We start from the raw sequence: 15,636 nt of genomic DNA, 5'->3' as shown, positions 1-15,636 counted from the left end.
TTTGTGTTCAAACAAATAAATAAATTCGTCCAACTACCACTATTTTTCGACAAATGTCCTCCAGACTTTTTGACATTATCTCCACACAACATTCTTCGTGCAAGTTAGAATATTTAAACAGTCTAAGTCTTCATTACGCCACTGAAAACACCAGAAAGGTATGCCAAACCTCCCTTTTGAAAAAACGTACCGTCTTTCTGCGTTACCCATCAACGAGCATCTCTTTAACAGATCATTGTTAACTAATCTCATTCCGGAAATGTGAAGAAATATAATGATCCCAATAGCTAAGAAAGTGTCTGGTGATAAGAATGTGAAGTTTAGAGCCGCAACAACTATTTCACCTTCCCCCAAACAAAGATAAAACTACTGTTACTCCCACTTCGCCCTGCATTGAAAGACCATATTGATCCGTATCAGTTTGTCTGTAAAAGAAGTACCTTAGATGCTGTTATTATTGTGCATTATAATATAGCGTTCAGCTTAAAAAAAGGTTAGAAGTGTGTTCGATGCGCTTTTCTGGATTATACTTCTGCTTTTGACCCTTTCAAGACAACTTTCACTTAACAAGTTAATCAGCGTCAATATGGACAGCTAGATAACAAACTGGCTATGTTCCTACCCCTCTGGAAGAGAACGAAACACTATCTGGAGGAAAATGTTTAACGTCTCTACTGTCTCATGAAGGTGTGCCACTAAGAACTGTTCTTTCTATTCTTCCTTTCTCTTTTTTTCTGCATAATATGCCATCTTCAATTTTGTTAAACATGCGGACGATCTCACTATATATATGCCGATTTTCACCTCTTTGCCATCACCTTGAAATGAATTAGTTCTTTTCTCGTGCTGAATGGTAGTCTGTTGTTGGTCTTCTCTCAGTTAACTCGTCTAAATATGGAAATTTTAACTTCAGCCTGAGACATAAACAGCACCTAATCAACTTAGGTCGATTAGTTAAGAGTTGACCACAAACATCTAAGTAAATGTCAGGACACTAAAGCTTAAGTATTTATTCACTTCCTTATTTTGTATAGGGATTGTATATCCTATTATCTTAGATTGAATGTCGAAATTCTTTGTGTGTTTCAAAAAGTGACCTCGCGCTCTACTCCACCTTCCAGGATTTCAGAATAAAGACATCCTCCTAGCGGCACGAAACTTGTACCATTGAAGATTCTTTGATAAAAACAGTGTTGAAGGCCACTTATTTTGGTGTTATTTTCGCCTTCGATCACTCTTGATTTACTTATTTTTTAGTGGGATCGAAGAAACTTTGCCGGCTGACTTACAATGAGAATAGGCCATATGCCTTCGCTGTATTTTGGAGAGTATTTGAGGCTATTGGAAGGGTGTGTGGTGAATATTTTGAGGTCATTATTAATATGGTTGTGGATAGACATCTTAAGTCTTGTAAACTTCTGACAGGTGCTGTTTTATCAGATACTAGCCATTCTCCTTGTATGTCTTCTGGTAGAACGCGACGTCAGTACATCAGAATGCATGCACGTGAGCTAAGATAAATATGCTCTACAATATTTCGTTTAATAAATAAGCTTTGTGACGAACAGGTTGTCAGAGTTAACCTAATCGATAACTTGTACTTTTAAGTATGCCTTTAATCGATATAGTTGTACAGATTCAGATCTTCTTAAAATATTTCATTTGATTACGGGTAGTTTATTTACTCAATCTTTGTATATACGTATACAACCAAATATCAAACCGAGAAAGGTTCAAGGCAAGCTATCAACCTACCGAAAATTATAGATGAGCATTGGCTGCATGACACTACGAAAATGACAAGTAAAGTCGCTTGTGGCTTCGAAAAACGTCCGGCTTATAAACATTGGGTTCCGAAAGGCTCCTTACAACTCATTGAAGCACTTAGGTCTGCCCTGAGTGACCACGAGCTTGAGGGTAAATGTTGTTATATAATGAAATTATTGCAAAGCTTGCGTAAGTATAGGGAAGTCTGATAGTCAAAACGGGCTAAATGTAGCTGCTGCTTCTAGTAACTACCAGAGGCTCCTTCAACTCATACAAATCACTGGCGGCAAGATGTCTGGCGTAAGTGAAACAATCTATGAGGACAGCAAGATATCAATTACCAACATCTACCGACGCCTAGACGACGAGCAGAGTTTTTCGAAGAGCAGTTCAGTTGGTCTGTTGCCTCGACGACATCGACCAGGCTGTCGTGCTCTCAATAGCCAGTGTCAACTGATCTACCCACTCCGGTGAACAACGACAGTATGGCACTTTCTTATTCCTATATTATTCACTGGTAAAGTCTAAATCAACTCCGAGTGAACTGGAAAATCTATTTTTTGATTATAAAACGTAGAAGAAAGTGGTTTTTCCCTCGAGGTACGTAGCATCGCAATGTCCTTTACAATTCAATATCCAGTTACGGCCAGAACACTAGTTTTCACCCATAAATACATTGGGAGTGGACTGTTGGTTTAGTTTAATATAAAATAACGTGAATAAAGCATATGATGTCATCAAAACTGTCTTGTTGTCGAGGCTACCAAAACTGTGCAAGAAACAGCAATGTCATGATGAGTTTCATGTTCATTTTTATAATTTCGGACAGTTTTTCAGGATTTTGTGCCACTGTTGCACCTAAAAAAGGATAGTAAGAGAGATATTAACGTTCTTCTGGTTGCAATCATTATATATTTGCTTCAGACGATGGTAAATAGTACTGAGTTATAAATATTACCTCCTTTGATTAGATACATACGCAGTCAAATCATTGTATTCCATTGTAGCGGTAAATAAATCCCCAAAATAAATAGCCCTGTAAGTTTTCGACATTGGATGCTGACCATATGTTTTAGTGGACTCATCTAGCTGAAGGCGCTCGGTCAGGCATCCGTACCAGATCACGTGTGGTAACGCCGTGCTCAACATCTATCGCAATCGCTAGCCAGATTAGATCAGAGAATTCCGATATTTTGGTCATCGCCAAATATACTCTTCCGATCTCCTCGACTCTGTCTCTTGATTTCTCTGGGTGGGAACGAAATATATTAGGTGTTACTGGTAAAAGAGTTGTCAAACACTGAATACCTGTGTCATCTTCATTGGTTAGCCCGACGTGATCCGGTACACCTTATTGCAACTGTGAGTCTGTTCCTTTTTGGGATTTTTTTATATATAATTGACTTATTTTTTATTTTTTAAACATTGTGATCTTTTTCATGCTTTTTTTGGATATATATATTTTTTCCCCTCGTTCGTTATCGTACTTCATATTTCACCATGACTGAACAGACACCCAAAGTATTCAAGCTTAAGACTTTGTCCCCACCTTCGTTTCAACTGACGCCTTTCTGGCCCGACAACATCGAAGCCTGGTTTTACTACGCAGAAGCAGACTTCTCCGAGCACGGCGTGAACGACACATGTGCACAATTCCTCGCAGTAGTCAAGGCACTACCGCGGGAATTCAACAGGTACGTAACACCTAGTATGTTTACTAGTGATGTTTCCGAACCTTACGAAATCTTGAAACGTTCGATTCTTAAACGAGGAGACCTGACCGATCGACAAAGGTTAGATCAACTCTTTAATAACATCGACCTGCAACACGGTTCTGCGACAGACATGTTGCAACGGATGAGAGAGGTTATAGGCCCAAGAACTTTTGACGAAAGTATATTCAAACAACTCTTCTTGTCAAAACTTCCCCAACAGGTGCAAGCAGTTCTGGTCTCGTTTCAGAACAACGCCTTAGACGAGCTAGCTGCATCTGCCAACCGCATTTTAGAAATTACGAAATCTACGACAGAGGTTTTTTCAGTCAAAGAAAAGCCTCAAACGACTCGGAATGATATAACCGAGTTATGTCATACACTCACGCGTTATCTTAATCTTCGTACCGACCGTAAGAGATCGCGCACCCCACGTAGAAGCATTTCACGTAAGCGATCTGTCTCTAGACCACGAGAGACGGATAACCCCGACTGGTGCTGGTATCATAACCAGTATGGAAAGTTTTCCAGAAATTGCAGAAAACCCTGCAATTTTCCCAACACGAAACCGACTGACTCGAAAAACAACTCGGGGAACTTCCAAGCCGGCACGCGTTAACGGCAACCGTAGCCGGCGAACATAGCCGTCTGTTATACGTCACAGATGTGACAACGAGAGTTCGCTACCCCGTCGACACTGGCGCAGAAGTTAGCGTTCTCCCAGCGAATCCCAACGACGACTTCACGAATCGACCCTAAACTTACAGGCGGTAAACGGAAAACCGATCGCTACGTATGGCAAAAGGTACGTTTACCTTAACGTGGGTTTACGCAAACCCATCCACTGGATTCTCGTTGTTGCAGATGTTTCTATGCCAATTATTGGTATGGACCTTCCACAACACCATAATCTAATCATCGATACTTGCAAACGGAGGCTAGTAGACGGAAACAAACAATTTGTCCGTTTGCGTAACTTTCTTTCCTGATTGCAAATTATCCCCAGTCACAATTAAGCATATGATAGACCCACTCTGTCAGCCACTACTCGATAAGTACCCTGGGATACAACAAACTCAACCGAAACTACCGTGTGTAACCAGCAATGTTACACATCACATCACGACTACAGGACCACCTGTATTCTCTAAAGCACGGCGACTAGCTCCTGAAAAGCTAAGGTTAGCGAAAAACGAATTCGATCACATGATAGACTAAGGGACCATACGACCATCAAATAGCCCATATGCATCTCCGTTGCACATGGTCCCTAAAAAGGACAGCAACGATTGGCGTCCAACTGGCGACTGTCGGCGATTGAATGCAAAAACCATTCCCGATCGTTACCCGTTGCCTCACATTCACGATTTGACAGCTACCTTGAAAGGTACAACTGTCTTTTCGAAAATCGACTTGGTTAAAGCGTATAACCAAATCCCTATGGCTACTGACGACATACCGAAAACAGCCATCATAACTCCTTTCGGTCTAAGGAACGCTGCTCAAACATTCCAAAGTTTCATAGACGACGTTTTTCGAGGTTTCAGCTTCTTACATGTGTATGTTGACGACTGCCTGATAGTAAGTCCGGACAGAGAATCGCATCTCCAGCATCTGGATCTTGTTTTCGAACGACTACAAAACCACGGCATTAATGTAAACATTCAGAAATGCCAAATCAGGACCGACTCATTAGACTTTCTGGGACACACTATCGATGCTCAAGGTATCCGACTCCTTAAAACCAAAGTGGCGACCATTCTGGATTACCCAGAACCGACCACCGTCAAGCAACTACGAACGTTTAACGGCCTCGTAAGTCTCTATAGACGATTCATACTTAAATGAGCGTTACTTATGAAACTTCTTACCGATCAATTTCTTGGAACTGCGAACTCCATCAATCTGGACGACACCACACGAAGAACATTCTCCACAGTTAAGGAACTTATTGCTAAAGCAACAATGCTCGCACATCAGGACACCGAAGCACCCATTAGTATCGCAGTAGACGCATCCGACTGGGCAATCGGAGGAGTCTTACAACAATGGGTTAACAACTCCTGGAAACCCTTAGCATTTTTCTCTAGACGGTTGCTAGACACCGAATCGAGGTACAGCACATTCGATAGGGAACTCCTAGCTATGTATTGTGCTGTACGGCATTTCCAACACTATATCGAAGGCCGTGAATTCACTCTTTTCACGAACCATAAACCACTCACTTTCTCGTTAAGCTCTCCTTCTGACAAGTACTCTCCACGTGAGTCTCGACAACTGGACTACATTTCGCAGTTTACTTCAGATATTCAACACATCTCTGGAGCGAACAATGTAGTTGCAGACGCCTTATCTCGCATAACTTCCTTGAACAGTTTCCAAGGCATCGACCTCCTTAAACTCGCCGAGCTTCAAAAAGAAGACAGTGATCTTCAGCACGAATTATCGTCCACAACCCTTAAACTACGTATCAAACAGATGGGAACAGGTAAGGAAACCTTACTTTGTGACACATCTACAGGTAGGGATCGCCCAATCGTGCCGAAGCATTATCGACTCAACGTCTTCAATACATTGCACAAACTTTCTCATGCAGGTGTCCGTGCAACTATCAAGCTTATAGCAGAACGGTTTTGCTGGCCTGGTATGAATAAAGACGTGAGGGAGTGGGCACGCTCCTGTGTAAGCTGTCAAAAATCTTAGGTTATCAGAAACAATAAATGTCCCTTAGACTCGTTTAAAACTCTCGATGCTCGTTTCGACCATGTTCATCTGGATTTGGTAGGACCGTTACCAGATTCAAATGGATACTCTTACCTCTTAACCTGCGTAGACCGTTTCACTCGGTGGCTAGAAGCAGTACCTATCAAGGACATCACTGCTGAAACATTGGCCCACGCCTTCGTCGAGCGATGGGTAGCAAACTTCGTCTGCCCTTCAACCATCACTGCAGATCGCGGACGGCAGTTCGAATCTGATCTTTTCCGTCGTCTGACCACACTTTTAGGAATCACTCGCTTCCAAACGACCGCCTACCACCCACAAGCAAACGGGTTGGTAGAACGCTTTCACCGACAACTAAAAGCTTCACTATCAGCTGCAAACGTTTCACAGTGGACCGATGCTCTTCCACTCGTCTTACTAGGTATCCGCAATGCAGTGAAAGCTGACATTGGATACACTGCGGCTCAACTCGTTTATGGAACGACACTTTGACTTCCAGGAGAATTCATGGATCCTTCATCCTCTCCAGTGAACATGGATCTAACCTCCTACACGAACAGGCTTACAAACGCGATGCGTTCAGTTAAACTTGCTTCCACTCGACCTCAATCAACCGATGTTTTCGTTCAATCTGACACGTTTTCATTCGTCGAGACTCGCATCGACGACCTTTCGAATCAGCATACGAAGGACCTTTCAAAGTTCTTCAACGCGAACCGAAGTACTATCTAATCGATAAGAACGGAACCAACGATAGCATCAGCATCGATCTCCTCAAAGCAGCGTATTTAGAAGGAAATCCTATCTACGTCGATTTTCCTTCGGTACAATCGAACGACACGACTCCACTCATAATTCCTCAACCGACAACCAACACACGCGATGATACTCCGAATGTATCTGAAAATAAACTTAAAACGACGCGTTCTGGAAGAAGAGTTAGATTTCCAGAACATTTAAACGACTATTGCACGTAAGGCACTACTAGACATTTAATATTATCTCGATCTTTCTTTTTACGATACATAATATATTTAATAAAAAAAAACAATTTTAATATGCTTATATATTTTTATTTTTATTCCAAAAAAAATAAAACAAAAAAAACATAAATTTTATTCTAACGACATTACGTGTAAATTAGTTTATATTCCATTTTCTTTCGCCGACATTGTTTTTACGCACATACGAGTGTATTTTGACATGCACTTACATTTTGTTTTTTCTTTTCCAGGACGGCTGGAAAAGAACGATAACGTTTATGAGGAGCTGAAATTTTCATTACACATTTTCTTTTTTTACTATGTTGTACCTCGGTCCCATATGGTAAAGAAAGACGACCAGACGCTGCTTATCCTAGCAAGCTATCAGAAGAGTGTTTACCAACGACAAACTCGCTGGGTTTAAACTTCTGGCTGGCCACGTCTTAGGGTCATCACTGTAGCGGTAAATAAATCCCCAAAATAAATAGCCCTGTAAGTTTTCGACATTGGATGCTGACCATATGTTTTAGTGGACTCATCTAGCTGAAGGCGCTCGGTCAGGCATCCGTACCAGATCACGTGTGGTAACGCCGTGCTCAACATCTACCGCAATCGCTAGCCAGATTAGATCAGAGAATTCCGATATTTTGGTCATCGCCAAATATACTCTTCCGATCTCCTCGACTCTGTCTCTTGATTTCTCTGGGTGGGAACGAAATATATTAGGTGTTACTGGTAAAAGAGTTGTCAAACACTGAATACCTGTGTCATCTTCACCATTAAGTTGACCAGATTCTTATGTGAAATGTACCGTTATTTGGTTTGTGATTTCCGTGGTTATGTGTGACCGACATGCAATCCCAGTCGATGAATTCTAGTCGATACTCCTTCAAAGCTACCCGCCGTTTCGTTTCAACAGCGTTGAACGGTTCGACTAGAGGCGGTCATTCCGTATTTCAATTGCCATGGGTTTGTTGGGTTGCATGAGTAGTAGGTTTTTTCAAATTTAGTCATCTGTTGCTGCACTGAATAGCGCAAAATAACTGCCAAAAGCATTTATTTAGCATCCTCTGTTTTGTAGGGTATACGTTGGCTCTGTTGTTGCTTTGTAAGCTAATTTGTGATCCCAGTTGCTGTAGTAAACCCCAACAAAATGTCAAGTCACCAGTAAGTCTTAATTATTTGCAGTAGTTCCTTCAGTTATTATTGTTTCAAGGAATAACTTTTTTATAATTAATGATGGTTGTTTGTAGTGCTTCATGTTCAAGTGACATTCCAGTCGACTTAAGTGATGCTTTTCAATATATCATACTGAACAAGCGTTTCGCAAGCCGGGATGACTTTGATTGCGCACTGAAAGAGTTCCAAGAGGTGTAGAAGAAGAATTTTATCCCTTCTCAGACTATCAATACCCATTATATCCACACAGAAAGCAAATGGCTCAAGGATGTCAAGTTCAAATACCTTTTTGTGACATTTCACTGCACATCCGGTCATAAGCTTAAATCAAAAGTTCCGACAATGACTCAAAAACCATGAGAACCTTAACTAATATGTGACGCTTAAGGACTAAGTTTCTTAACTGACAATCGAGGTTCCGCGTAAGATTGAAAGCGGAAGGATATGTTATTAAATCATACAAGATGCTGCACAATCATCCTTGTAATCGTTCGTTGATGGTTTGTGACTAAACATTCACCCAGGTTTTGAGCAACAAATACGTCAAACTACTGATAAACTGAAATAAAAGCTATGTAACAAATAAAAACATTACGAAAATTGACGTGTGACGGGAAAATGCTGTTAATAGCTGATAAATAACGACACAAAAAGTCCGCGACAATATGTAGCGTGTGCGCGAAAACCCCTGACTTATCGACTTGCCCGTCCTCAAGACACAGCTATCGTGCTTTCAACGTACGCGCCTTCTCAAGCGCGTGGCTCACACAAACCTACTTTATAACAACTGTAAGCTTAAAAAGTTGTATTGCATAAATACTTAACACAACCAGAATTTCCACACAATTTCGCCGGATTTGAAACGTGGACTCAGTGCTACTTTAGAAAAGTAGTTAAAATACTGTACAATACTACAATATAAACCTGACCATCAAATATCTGAGACATCTGCACGGATGTATTGACATTTATTTTTATTGATTTCATTTGCCTAACAACTGTTTGGGAAGCGTAATGCAAGCAAATTAATGTTGCAGCCTATAGATCATGCCTGGAAGATCATGCCCTGATAGAAATATCTAAATTTACGAGTAATTCCCCTTCTGCCCCACAGTTACGAGGAACCTGGTCCTATATAAAACGTTTTACACCGTGGTCTTTTTGTAATATAATGTGCTGTTCTACAGTGTTTGTTACTTATCCCATTACCACCCTAAAGAAGAAGTAGGTTCCACCAGGGACTAAGCAAACATCTCAGAGTTACTACTTTCTGTGTGGAGTTTGGAATTTTAGATTGGTGATATTCTCACAAAGATAGACAGTAGTAGAACTATGATTCGAAAACCTCGTTGAAAAATTTGATCTTTTAATATGAAACCACCATAAGAATACAGAATAATGCCTGGAAAACATTCTGATAGGTATGAAATTAAGCTGATCATCAAACACAGGTCATAGTTATTTAAACTATCCATAACCAAATCAAGGCAGATTGTAATCGTCTTTATCCAACACTGGACAAGAATAACCGTCTGGTGGTTCTGGGACACATTAACACATTATTACACATTGTTATGTCCCTACAGTAACTTTATTGTCATACTTTGATGATCGTATAAATTGATTTATGTGAAACTGGAGAAAAATTATAGTTTTAAACATCTTGTTATCTAAAGGTATAACTATGGTCAGTCAGAACAATGGATTCTGACAATGTACCTTCTCCGTTATTTCCAACTGTACGTAGAACGTTTGATTAACTTCTTCGGATGCTTCGAAACATGAACGGACATGTCTGCTGGCTAGAGGTTCATCAAGAGCTTTGATTGAATGGTTGTTACCAACGAACTTTAGCGGATATTTGTCCTCTGTGGAACTTGACATGCCTTCCATCGCACAGAGAACCAAGTCAATTATCTAGTTCCCTGTCCAACGATTTTTATTCCGAAATAAATCTATGATGGTTATGGTTAGCAACAAATTTACACTTACCCTCAGGAATTAGACCTTTATTATTGCCATACAAAATATGACCGCATGACAATATGTAGTCACTAAAACGCTCACAAGTACATCGTGCGTGCAAAGTGTCAATCGCGCGGATTATGTCTTTGTCGCAGCAACAAAGAGCATGTATAACGGTGTACCTTTTGTTCAAGACTATTAGTTGCGACTAGCTGGAACGGAAAAAACTTCAAGATAATGTTATTATTCATTACTTACCCAACTTTGTTGGTCTGATAAGTAGAGTCAATACGCACTACCTCTGGAAACGCGTGGTGGATAGCTATTCGTTCCCGTCGGCTGGAGCGAATCATAGATATATTTTCATCTTCTCGTTACATTTTTACTTCTGTGTTTTGCTGCATGGACTGCAAAATACCATTGATATGTTTAATGTCCAAATCATTTAATTAAAATGTACTTTTAACTACCTAGATACAATTGTTTCCACATTTTACCAACATCTTCATTGTTAAGCTGCTAGTGAAACTTCCGAGAAATCTGATATCGAACGGCACACTTTAGTGTATTGCTCATCAAAAATAGTCCATTATATCATCACTATCACCATATGTGTTCTGAAGACGAGCATCTGATCCCCATGCACTGCGCTCACATTCGCATGTACAAATAGATTTGACGAAGAAATACTTTCAAGCTAGGTCATATTAGTTTATTCCACATTCAAATATGGCATGCTTCTGTACGTGTACTGTACAAAGAATTAATGACCACAGAGGGTTGTTACCTCATATACTTTTCTGAAGCAGGTCTCAAAATCGTCCTAACCAGAAAGTTGTCACAATATCATTGAAAACTCGTCTCATATCGTCGCATAACTTCCGCTACTTGAAGGATGGAGGCTATCAGACAAAACATGGCTAAACTGAAGTCATGTTTAAAATAGCCTTAGATCGACCGCTTGATCAATAAGTCTTGCAGACGTATGTAATTCATCTGCCATGCGTATTTCAGAGGGAAGACTGTTTCATATAAGTGCGTACTTAATGGAGAAGAAGTTTTCCCGAGTTTTTGATCTATATTTCCCAACTTTGACCGTGGATAATTTGTTTCGAAGGTCGTATTCATGTGTGTCTTCGCAAGAACTACATTACATGTGGAATAAGTAAGGTTTTTGACGAGTTTGAAATAGAAAGTCAAATTGGATCTACGCCTTCTTTTCCAAAGGTGTTCTAGTCCTAAGATAAGACATCGGGAACTGTATTTATTGAGTGAGTCATTCTTAAGTATTTTGCGAGTAAAATCTCGTTGTATTCCTTCCACTTTTAGTATATCAGATAGGCGTAGGTTGGAAAATAAGAACGAGCAGTATTCAACGATAAGTCTTACAGAGACTTTATAAAGTGATTTTAGATTCATTTCGAAGGAAACTACGGATAATTAAGCCAAGCAATTTCCGCATTTTAGATGCTTTGGTTGAGACATGTTCGGAGAAGTTAAGATTGTGTGAGTAATGTGCCCCTAGGTCAGTTACTGATGTCAATCTGTCAGTGTGTTCTTGTTAAATCTAGTTTCATTTTAAGAGACGTGTCTCCTATACATAGCCAGCCGCATTGCTCTGTGTTGAGCTCTAGGCCCCAGCGCCCAAATCAGTTGTCTACCATGTTGAATTCATGTTCATAGAGTTAACTAAACGATATGTATCATTAAAACGTTTTAAACAATTTTGGAGACACTGAAATTACCTACAAGTCACTGTGGTGAAATTCTTCAGTCTATCACTAGCTGGTTCAACATAGCACAAGTTAGTTTCAAGTATATGATATAACGCCGACGGATATAAAACATCAAAAACTAATATATCATGCAACTATGTGTGATAGGTTGTACACTGTATTGAGAACAATTCTTTAAAGCACCTTCTTTGACTATCGAACGATCAGTTGTTTGTTTTATTGGTGTTATATATCGATATAATGTAATATAATAAATTTCTGCATGTGCAGGTACACACCGTTTTTACAGGCATGATCTATAAATTACAACATTTGTTGGTTCACAAAATGCTTAGCAATTTATTAAGTTTATAGTTGTTATAAAGTATACCCTTAGAGCGCTTGCTGTAAACTGCGACCTTGAGGAGACACGTACGTCAAGTTTGTTCCAGACGTCAGAAGTTTCATAGCTGTGCTCTCAGAGCAAATTTATGTAGAAGAAAAAAGAGAAACAGAAGAGCAGCAAGGCACTTAGATATGAACGCCAAACGTTGCTTAACATTGTGTAGTAGAACGGACAGAGGTATAATAAATTAGAATAAATTCATATTATGTCTTGTTAGAGTGAAATGAAGTCAGAGGCTCCATATTAGAGAATGTACTAATAGAGAACAATGAGTTGTGATGTTTAACAAGTTGTGGTAAGCTCACATGAAGGAAGGGAAGTCAAGGTTGATACAAGGGAAGCGGTTTATTAGAAGGGTGTGTATTTATTTATTTGAACACATGAATATTGGTACAAGAGAGCGCCAATATATATGCGCCACACAAAACAATGAGAATTCGAAGAGAAATAGAAAGAAAAAAACTAAGGAGCGCAAAAGAAAAAGAGAACAATAACGAAGAGATTGGTGTAAGGTAGTGTGGTAGTAACGAGGGAACGGAAGGGTACAATCAGAAGAAATCTTTCAAGTAAGGGAGACACAACCACTTTTTATGAAGAAAGTAAAAGGTTACAGCACGATCGCCACTGGCTTCTATTCTGAGCTATATCTGATAACGTCTCTAGCCACTGTGTTGTACCATCTCTCGGACCCCAACCAGGGAGTCGTGAAGGACCAACACAGTCCAGCCCTTTACAGCTTTCTTTCATCCCACGACACCATGTCATATACTGACCACCTCTCCGCGTTTTCCAACTAGTCCCAGAGTCGGCAAATAATACACGACGTGGAATTCGTTGGCACGACATTCGTAGAACATGTCCAAGCCACCGAAGTCGGTGTTTCAAGATAGTGACACCGATTGAATTATCATCTTTGTGCCCGAACACACGATGCCGAACCTCTGCATTACTAGCATGGTGTTGCCACTGGATGTCAGCAATCCTTTAGAGACAGCGATGATCGAACACAGAGAGTCGTCTAACATCCTCAACTCGGAGAGACCAGGTTTCACAAGCATAGAGCAAAACTGCTCTCACCGACGCGTTGTAGATCCGACCTTTTACAGCCAGACTAACATCACGAAGGCGCCAAAGGTGGTCCAGATTGGCATAAGCCGCTCTGGTTTTCACTATACGTGAATTGATCTCATCACTCACACCTCCACCAGCACTTATGCAGCTACCCAGATACACGAACTTCTAGACTACTTCTATCTGTTCACCATTTAGAGTGAGTGCAGGATTGGAATCCTGCCAGTCTTGTAGAAGTACTTTGCACTTCGAAGGTGCAAAGCACATACCATACCTACGAACACTGATTGCCAACTGATTAAGTGCGGATTGCATGCCTTGGGCATTATCGCATAGTAAGACAATATCGTCCGCATACTCAAGGTCGAGAAGTCTTTCTCCAAGCAACAGATCCACGCCGTCATTACTTACATCCATCAGGACTGTTTCCAGAATGTCATCGATGGCAAAGTTGAAGAGGAATGGTGAGATTGGGCAACCCTGCCTAAACCCACTGCTCGAATGGAACAATTGAGAGAGGTGGCTGTATGCCCTCACTCTGCCTGAGGTGTTTTTATATTGGGCTTTTAGGATGTTAATAAACTTCTCAGGTACACCCTTCTTCAATAGACAATCCCAGAGAACAGTCCTGTCCAACGAATCGAAGGCAGCCCTGATGTCAAGAAACACTACGATTGTATGGCGGTGTTCTAACATTTGGCGGAGGGTGAAGATGTGATCAATACATCCTCTACCAGAACGAAAACCAGCCTGCTCCTCGCGAGTCAATCTTTCTCGGGTTTAGAACAACCTACGAAGTATGACGGAAGCCGATAGCTTGGACGCAATCGGAAATAGACTTATCTCCCGATAGTTGTTACAGGAACGGCGTGAACCCCTTATAAAGATAGGGACAACTATCGACTCATTCCATGACGTTGGTACCCTCTCTAGCTCCCAGACCTTCGTAAACAACATCGTCAGTTCCTTAGCCAGAAAGTCACCACCATCTTTATAAAGGGTCGGAGGTAAGTCATCTGGGCCAGGTGATTTGTAGCGTTTCAAGAGTTGGAGTTCTTTGCGGACTTCCGCCTCATTTGGTAGATTAGTCGTCGCGGGCCATGGAGGGCAGGACGGTTCGACCGGTGTTGCCGGAGCAGCGGGTCAGTTGAACTGTCCTTCGGAGAATTCTGCCCATCGTCCGAGACGTCGATGGATGTTAGTGATTGGCGTCCCGTCACCTTCGCAGATTGTTTCGCTCACACCAGACGTCTTGCTGCCAGTGGCTCGGATGAGTTGGAAGAGCTTCCGGTAGTTACCAGATGCAGCTGCTGCTTCCAGCTCATTAGCGCGCTCCGACCACCAGGCTTCTCGGTCCTTGCGCAAGCTTTGCCCAATTTCCTTACGTAACATCCTTCGTTTATGGCCAAACTCACGGTCACCCGGAGTAGACCGACGGGCTTCAATGAGTTGTAAGGAACCAGAAGAAACCCAGTGCTTATAAGCGGGACATTTCGCGAACCCACAACTGACTGTACCCTCCATTTTCATGGCGTCATGCAATTGCAACCAATGCTCATCTATACTTTTCGGTGGAGTGGTAGCTAGCCTAGAGGCTAGCTCGGTTCGATACTTACTAGCAACAGAAGTTGCAACCAGCTTGCTAATATCAATCCGTTGATGAAGGGTGTGTATATAAAGGGTGAAGTGTAAAGAATACTAATGACTATATCTTTTGTTATCTATTTTTCTTCTTTTTTTGTCTATCCGATGCCATCCACACAATCCTAGTGTAAAAGTCCGAGTTAGCATGTTATAGGTTGTCTTAGTAGAATAGCTAATCCAGCATATTATTGGAAACGTGAGTCTGAGTGGTGAGCGTAGGAAGACAATCTATATCACAGATTGATTGACTTATTCTCAATCATGAGAAGCCTGATACATACAAACTGTTCTGCCCCCACAAACACGGGTGGATTGAAGTTATCGCCCTCACCATCAATGCTTGGTGGTCAGTAACTCTACCCTCCCTCCTTTTGTGATGTTAGGCTCATTTAAGCTTATTTTTGTATATATGTCATACCTCACGCAATCCTCTGTGTTTCACATCCTGTTGGAAAGCACTTTTTCTATAA

The sequence above is a fragment of the Schistosoma haematobium genome, chromosome ZW, assembly GCF_000699445.3.
Source record: "Schistosoma haematobium chromosome ZW, whole genome shotgun sequence".
Taxonomy (NCBI): Eukaryota; Metazoa; Platyhelminthes; class Trematoda; order Strigeidida; family Schistosomatidae; genus Schistosoma; species Schistosoma haematobium.
Note: the sequence above shows the minus strand (reverse complement) of the source record.